A 9,153-nucleotide genomic window follows, 5' to 3' on the forward strand; every position below is an offset into this window, starting at 1 on the left:
GGAGGAAGCTAATCTTAGACTACTTTTGGAGGAAGAACAAGTGTAAGAAGATCAACCAAACATTAGAATTTTTCTATCTCCTTTTAATTCTTGAAATTTTATATTATGAATAATTTAGTAGTTCTCTCTTATTTTGTTATGAGTAGCTAAACACTTATCTAGGGTTGATGGAACCAATTGTTGGTTGAAGTCTTGACTCAAGTTGTTATAATCGAGCCAGATTTACGATATGATTGTTCAACTATGTTTTGTATGGTGATTAATTGAATGGGCTCTTGATTAATCGTGTCTAATTACCTTATATTTCTTGAGAAAGAATATTAGGTTAGATAGTTGTTGAACAACACCACTTTTCGGTAATTGAAGAGATCCATTACTTGAACTTATAAGTGGGTTTAGAGATAACAAAACTTTGGTGGGATAATTTAGAGTTGCATAACCATAGTCAGCTAGAGTAGTTCGAGAGAATGCTCTAGTAAATTATTGTAGTGATCGAGATATAATTACGATAGCCCATAACTCTTAATCCTTATAGAGTATTATGGCGAGATTATAGCGGAAGAGTCAAGACCTAAACTAGCAATTGGGGAAATCACTGTCCAAGACCTTTTTACCATTGAATTATCTTTGTTTTAGCTTGTTGTTGTTGTTAATAGTAGTGAAGTAGTTAAACAAAAGAACCCAGTCTTTATTGATCAAAAATCTTGCATCTAGAAATTGATTGAGTTGATAATAACATTGCTGAAAAGTGTAATAGATAAGTTAGTTCCCTGAGGATTCGATTCCGGACTTAAAACCAGATTATATTTGCAACGATCGCTTTGTCTTTTAAAAGGCATAGTTGGGCGTTATCAATCGCCACACTCTAACTCACATGGATATGCACATAAAGTGCAGGGTGTAGTATGAGTACAACTAACTCAGTAGCAACAGAAATAACTAAGGAACTGAGCAGTAGTGACGAGCTAAGCAAAATAGTCCAATTATTTATTTTTTCACAATTTAAAAATAACAGGAATAAATAGGTAAATTCCATAACTCAGTAAATGCCACAAAGCAATTAACAGGTAAAATGCAGCAACAACAAAAGTAAATGTAACCTCACAGCAGTGACACTCCATCACTCATCACTCGCACTCAACACTCAATACACTCAACACTCTACGCTCACTAGGGGTGTGTACAGACTCCGTAGGGGCTCCCAAAGGCCAAGTGCTAAGCATGAACAACTCACGTGACATCATATCAATACCTGGATCCGTACGGTCAACTCACGTGCTACACGGACAACCCACGCACTGTGGTATCAATATCTGGACCCGCACGGTCAATTCACGTGCTACGCGGACAACTCACGTGCTATGGTATTAATATCCTCACAACCAGGCCCTCGATCTTACTCAATCATGTACCTCACTAACCTCACCATCATCAACAAATAAGGGAACACAACCCACATCAAGTATCACAACATATTAGCAAATAATAGAGACTGAGGTAAACATGTACAATAATTTCTATGATTGAGTACAAATAATGTGAGCATGTATAAAGCCTAAGCATGGTCTCTAACATGAAGGCAGACAAGTTCAACAACAAGTAACTACGTGAACACAAATGATGGCCATGAGGCCTCACGGGATGGACCAAGTCTAAATCCCTCGAGGTATACACCCACACGCTCGTCATCTAGCGTGGGTATCACCACCAAACAATCACATAATATCAATTTCTCCGGGTTTATACCCTCAAAGCCAGAGTTAAAACTGTTACTTACCTCAACCGCATAAAATTCTACTCCGAGATGCCCTCGTCTCTGGACTCGGTCTCCAAAAGCTCCGAATCTAACCATAATCAGATAATACCATCACCATGTGCTAAAGAATCGAATTCCACAATAAAAACTATAAAATATGCCAAAATTCGAAATCGACCAAAATTCGGCCCCCGGGCACATGACTCGAAATCAGTCAAAAATGGCAGAATCATAAACCTCGTTCTCTCCCGAGTCTAATCATATAAAATTTATCAAAATTGGACTCCATTTGGTCCCTCAAATCCTCACTTAAAACTTTCCAAAACTCAAACCCTAACTCCCTCAATTTCACCTTGAAATCATCAATCAAATCCCAAAAACGAAGATGGATTCATAATATATAACAAAATTCGAGTAGAGAATACTTACCCCAATTCATATGATAAAAATCGCCTCCAAAATCGCCCAAATCCGAGCTCCCCAACTCAAAATATGACTGAATGAACAAACCCTAGTTTTATATATTTTTCTGCAGTAATTCTGCCTCGTTTCTAATGCCAAATGATCCTGAAACTCGTATTTGATGCCTCCGATGGATTCCTTGTGAAATTCTAGTCAAGTTAGGCTTTTGAATCACTTAATTTGACCTTATAATGAATGAGATATGTAGGTTTTAATATTTGCAAATAGTGCAGATTTTTAAATACGCTGTCAGTGGCAATTTCGTAATTAATCTGAAAAATCAGACAAACTAATTCTTAGTAAAATGACCATAAAATCCTAATACGATGTCCAAAGTCGATGATTCATTTTACTACGGGTCTGTAATTACGATACGGATCTAATGCTTCAATCAAAAAAGAAATTGGAGCTCATTTGTTCAATATGATATCATTTATGCTTGAAAAAACGACGTCGAAACATAAGAAAAACGAGCGCAACACAACCCAAACCTATCCAAAACTCACCCGAGGTCCGTGAGACCTCAACCAATAATTCCAACAAGTCATATATCACTATCCGAAATTATTCGAACCTTCGAAACACCCAAAACAACACCAAAACACCAAATCAACCTCGAATTCAAGCCTAAGAACTTCTAAGCTTCCAACTTTCGCCAATTCAAGCTTAATTCTACCACGGACCTCCAAATTATATTTCGGACACACTCCTAAGTCTAAAATCATCCAACGAAGCTAACCAAATCATAAAAAATCCGAATTCATTTACTCATAAGTCAACTTCCGATTGACTTTTCTAACTTAGCTTTCTAACTAAGATACTAAGTGTTCATTTTACTCCAAAACTACTCTGAACCCAAACATACCAACTCGATACAACTTAACACAGCTGAACAACACATAAACAAACATAGATGGGGGAAATGAGGCTTAAACTCTCAGAACAACAGGCCGGGTCATTACAATAGTATAGATTTTATATTATTTGTAAAAAAAGAATTAAGATTTTGGGTTGGAAAGGCCCAATTTCGGACAGTCCTACAACATTATCCCAAGCCCAATACCTCTAGGCCCCTCAGATTTTTCTAAAAGAAATGCTAATACTTAGGGTTCCCCTATTATATAATGGGGACCCCAATCATTTGTAAGATTATCTCATCATTGGCAAAAATATATTATCCTATTTTTCTCTCTTACTGTTCATCAGAATTGCCCTTTACATTTTATTATTCTTACTTTATTGCTCTTAATCTGTCACTACCCAAACCGATGGGCCGTGACGGACACCTTGTACCTTACTCAATCGAGTACCAACATAATGTATCTTTTCATGTCATACTATCATAAATAATTGAGCCGGAGAGGCTACCATGAAATAGGTAGGATACAATACGTAATACCAATCATACATAAGACATACGGGCCTACAAACCCAAAATAATCATTCGTACCCTGAATATAGGCCGACAAGGCCATATAGTATCTTATGTACATGACATCTGTCTACGAGCCTCTAAGAATATACAATTTTTATAAAAGTCGGGACAGAGTCCCGCTAAATCAAACAATACACATATAAATCATACCAACCAAACAAGTAACTCCGAAGCAAATGGAGCGTACCAATATCTTCCGCTGAGCTGATAGCCTACTTGGAGGGCTCTCGACCTATCTATCGGAACCTGCAGGCATGAAACGCAGCGTCCCCAGGCAAAAAGGGACGTCATTACGAATAATGTACTGAGTATATAAGGCACATAAATAAGTACATAACAAACATAGAGGAATATAGAGTAAATGACTCCACCTGTAAGTCTGAATAACTTTGTAAATCATGAAATATTTTATAGTATCATGCATATGCGTATGAATGTCATGTCGTGCATAGGTACATGTTTCATAACATCATCAGCCTCTGAGAGCATCCCATCATATCATTTTAGTCACTATGGGCAAAATCATCAACGTATACCAGCTGATCAGGTGGTGGTGCATATATAACGCCATAATCTTTCCCATATCCCATATACATATATATACATATATACGCGTATATAACGTCATCTGGTCACGAGTCAATGTACATGAATGCAATGCATGAAAAGTACGTTAATAAAATCTTTCGGAATGTCATAAGACCATTTTGCCTTTGAGTGATATCATAAAGTAAACTCTTTTCAACTTTCGTATTTTTTTGAGACCCATGACCAGATGATAAAATATTATGACACGTGGAAATTCAAGAACATAGATATCTCTAATACTTCTATGAATAGAGTCATTCATGGAATTTGTGCATTTGCACGTTTCGTGCGTATCGTATGGATCATCCCAAAAGAAAGAAGGGATAGCCTTAACATACCTGGAGTAGGAAAAAATCCGTATGATATTCTTGAAAAAGGTTACATCGTATTCTTTTAGAACCGCAAAATTTTACGTTAGTCAAGAAAAGGACTTCCTTACTTTTCATTCATAGTAGTCTTAATGACTAGTAGTTTGAAGCCTTAAGAAAGCGATTTTTTTTCGGCACTCGCTTCCTTCGTCTTAAGTCAAGTTCAGTTTACTTTTTCGATTCGGAACTCTTAGTCGAGTTAATGGCGAGATCGATTTTTTGTTCGAGGTTCAAGAGGAAGGAGAGAAACCATCGCCCAATGGTGCTTTTACGAAAGTATGGTCACCGGTGGCTAATACCTTCTCGAGACTATCGAACCTGAAATCCACTGCTAAAGATTTAATAATCTCGTTGGTTTGAAGAAATCACATTGTAGTGTTCTTGGAGGAATTGTAGGAATTTGCAAGAAAATCACGTCTGTTTGTTTGTAAGGAATCAAATTATTTGTATTGAAAATCTTGGAAATTGAGTGTCTTGTACTTATTATGCTAAGTTGCCACCTAACTAAAATTGACTAAGAGTCATTTGGGCAAAAAGTGGCTTGTTGCCACGTTGGTTTTCTCATCTTTATCCAATTAATTCTTTAATTAATTGGATAATACCCAATTACTCAGTAATTAACTAATTATTTGCACAATTAAAAATTATCTCAACTTACTTAAAATATTACTCTCTTTTAACATACCTTGTACACCTTACTAGCATGGTCATGTAGTACCTTGTATGACACTAGTCCATAAATACCAGGTATTTTAGCTCGGGTCATATTTTATCCCAAAATGCCAAACTTTGACGAAAATTCATTTTCTTTGACTTGCTTCCCCTTTCACCTTCACGAATTTACTCATCACTTGTGAAATAGCATAATCCTTGTAATCTCCAAATAATCTTTTACTTGAATTGATGTCAATTATCTTACGACAAATTCAATGTACAATACTACATGGTGCAATATCGTCGTAACTTAATACTACAAAGCGTAACATCACCATAATGTAATACTGTAGGGCGTAACATCATCGTAATATAATACTGCAGGACGTAATATTATCGTAATATTGCGGGGTGTAACATAATCCATCTCGAGGTCACTACTGCTGAGTAACATTGGTTTGATTCACTTGTTTCCTTCATTTCTCCTTCATATTTCTTGATTATTAATTGGTATTGAACTAAATCACATATATTTCTTGATTATTAATTGGTATTTTCGAGGTAAACAGAAAATAATACAAAAGAAAAGAGAAAGTTACAATTTTCTATTCAAATCGAACAAATCAAAATTATGGAACCGATTAAAATGAAATAAAAATAATAATAAATGTATCAAATTTAATTGAGTATGATATTGATATAACATCTTAAGAAACTGAATATAGAAAATATTAAACCAAAATATTTACAAAATTGGAATCTGGGCAAAACATAAAGACGAGCAGCCGTCGGATGTGGTATGTGCACATTATGACTCTAGAATAAGATTCTAGAACCTGCATCTAGACCTCACTCTTAAATATGAGTACAAATAGCATTTTTATACGTTACTTAGGAATAGTAATATATTTATTGTTTTCCCTTCGTCCAAACTATTGGCTCAAATACGTAATCCAAGCTCAGCAAATCTCCGTTTTCGCCCAATTCAATCAATCGCCTCACATCTTCTAGGTACTTTTTCTAACGGCCAAATGCATAGACAACCCCTTAAACTTGTTCTTATTTTCCATCTGAATACTTTATCTAAGCACATGACCTATTGGGCACTTAAAGTTAATTGAAAGTGCACCAATTAGATACAAGATATAAGAACATAAAATGGGTGTATCTCACTCGCATTGACATGGCACATAAGCCAATGAGAACCAAAAACGTGGACATTTTAATTACAAATAATCAATTGGAAAAAACTGAAGATAAAAACCAAACTATTTTAAAATCTCAACCCCCATTTTTGTTTCTTCCCCAAATAGAGTTTGAAGCTTCCTATCGGACTTTTCTCCGCTTCTTTTATTAATGTCACAATCTGAATATTCCTCCACAACTGAACCTCCAAATTTTGGAGACCCTACTCCATTTCTCTTCCATGAGCCAGCTTCTCCTCTATCTGAAAATCACCGTTTTCCACCCCGACCTTTTCGATTTTTTAGTATTTCAGTGCATCTCTTAAAAAATTAAACATGGACCAAGAAATCATGGACTTTCTAAAATCTTAAAAATTAAACTGATCCAAAATTTCAAGTTAAAATAAATGTTAACAGGGGAGCACCTTGTGACGACGACCATAACAACGGTGGTGGCAGTTGGCCTAACAACTGTGGTGGTGATGGTACTCGTTACGGGTCTATTCGGAGGAATGGGGATGGGCATTTTCGAAGTGACGGTGGAAGTGAAAGCCACATGTGAGTTGTGAGCTTGAGGTTTATCACTATTTGTTTCGGGCTTATGTGATGTTGAAGTTGTCACACCTCCTTTTTTACCTACACCCCGAAAGAGGTATAAGGGGAGTTTTTTCCAATTTAAAGTGATAATCAAAACGGGATGATTTTTAAAAAAAAAAAATCAGAATCGCCACTTGGGATAATTTTATAGTGTCCGAAGTCACCGGTTCAAATTCCGAATTGAGGAAAAGATTGACTCTGTATTACAGTCCGCGAACACAGAAATCCGGGTAAGGAACCCTGTTAACCCGAGAGAAGGTGTTAGGCATTCCCGAGTTCTGTGGTTCTAGCACGGTCGCTCAACTATTATAATTGGCCTATTATCTGATTTTAATACATGTTTTAACATATGGTGCAATTTTAGCTTTATAACCGCTTTTATTTAATTATTTTTAGGAAGATTCAACGTCACATAAAACGCGTTTTGAACCACGTCACATAAATGCACCCGCGGTCCACAACACATTTTATCTAACATTGTTGAGATTTGGATTTGGGTCACATAACTGCGCACCCGAATTTTGGAAAGTAATTTTTAAAATAGCGTGTCTAAAGCAAGCTACGATGTTTATGAATATTGACGGCCTAATCATACTTCTAACGATCCAAAATCAAATCAACAAGCAAGATCTAAACAATATACAACTCCAATCGTTACAAAATTACTAAGTTGTAATAGTTTTGTAAAATAGCACCTCCGACTAAACTCATTATGGGTCACCTGCTCACTTCGTTGTTAATCTCCAAAATTTGAAGCTTAAAGTCGAAGTATACATTGTGTGAAACCAACCAGATTAACCAATATTCCGATGCAATTACTGATCTTTTCCCTAAACATACATGGCATGACCATTGAAAGTAAACTCATAAGAGAAATCAAACAAATAATTCAAGTATTCATGACACAAATTCTGCAAAGTAGAAAGAAGAATGAAGTTCAAAGTGTGACCTCTAACGGGCAGCAACTGCACTAGATTAAAGCGTCAACCGGAATTACAATGGAGAAGACGACTTCCAAAAATAGAACATCAGCAAGAACAACTATCGGACCTTTGAACTAAATGGAACCGGTGAACGGGCCTCGACAAGGAACCAAGGGAAACGGTCATCGAAACTTAGTCATCGAAGCTCAACCAGAAACTCGAGCCTCGCCGGAAAAGGGTGTTAAACGAGTTTTGCAACTCCTCACTGTTTTCAGCGCCTTTGTTCGTTAGCTCTAGAGCTCGAAAGTTGTCATCGGACTCTCAGCCAGCTCTAGTGATGAAGAAGCTGGTTTGGCCGCTTGAAGAAGGGGTCGCGTCTGGAACTCGTTAATCTGACGAGCTGGTGGAGCTCGTTTTTCCGGCGAGTTTCAGGCAGAGATGGGGTCGTTTGATCGTTAACGTTCAGGGGTCGTTGGCGTTTTTCCGACGTGCATAGGTTGTTCCAGGTTTGGGGCTATTGGTATATGTGGTTGATGAAGAGAGCAGGGATGTTGTTTGGTTTGTCTCGCGAAGAAGATGAAGTTATGGAAGGGGTCGTTGGAGAAGATGGAGTCGGGGAGGGGGGTAAGGGTCGTTCCTTATTGAAAAAAGCTGCGCAGTTTTTTGATCCGATCCTTTTTAGTGTTCTCTTCCTTTTTTATTAATCTTAGGCCTCTTTTTATATTGTAGAGTCTAGGTCTAGATAGTTGTAGCGTTTTTAGGTTAAGGGGTATGGGTCTAAGAAGTATGGGCTTGAAAATTATGGGCTAGGTCCAAAATTAGGCCTAAAAATGGGTTGCTTGAACCCAAGTTCTATTATTTCCCTGCGAACGAGATTAAAAATTCGGTCCCATTTATTAATTAATCCTACTATTCAAATAATTGTTAAAATAAAACTAACCATTAAAACAAATCTATTTTTGGTATTTTCAAATATCATATTAAAATAAAAATACGATACTATTTTATATTTTTTTTAAGATTAAAAATGACTACAAACATTAATGAACCTATTTTGTAATTTTTGTTTTCTTGTAATAAAATAAAGTGAAATAGTCAAAATTACTTAAAATATCTATATTATGTCTAAATTAAATATTTACGCGCTAAACTATGAAAAATCTTGGGGAGAGTCAAAAATCACATG

This window comes from Nicotiana tabacum, chromosome 8 (genome assembly GCF_000715075.1).
Source record: "Nicotiana tabacum cultivar K326 chromosome 8, ASM71507v2, whole genome shotgun sequence".
Taxonomy (NCBI): domain Eukaryota; kingdom Viridiplantae; phylum Streptophyta; class Magnoliopsida; order Solanales; family Solanaceae; genus Nicotiana; species Nicotiana tabacum.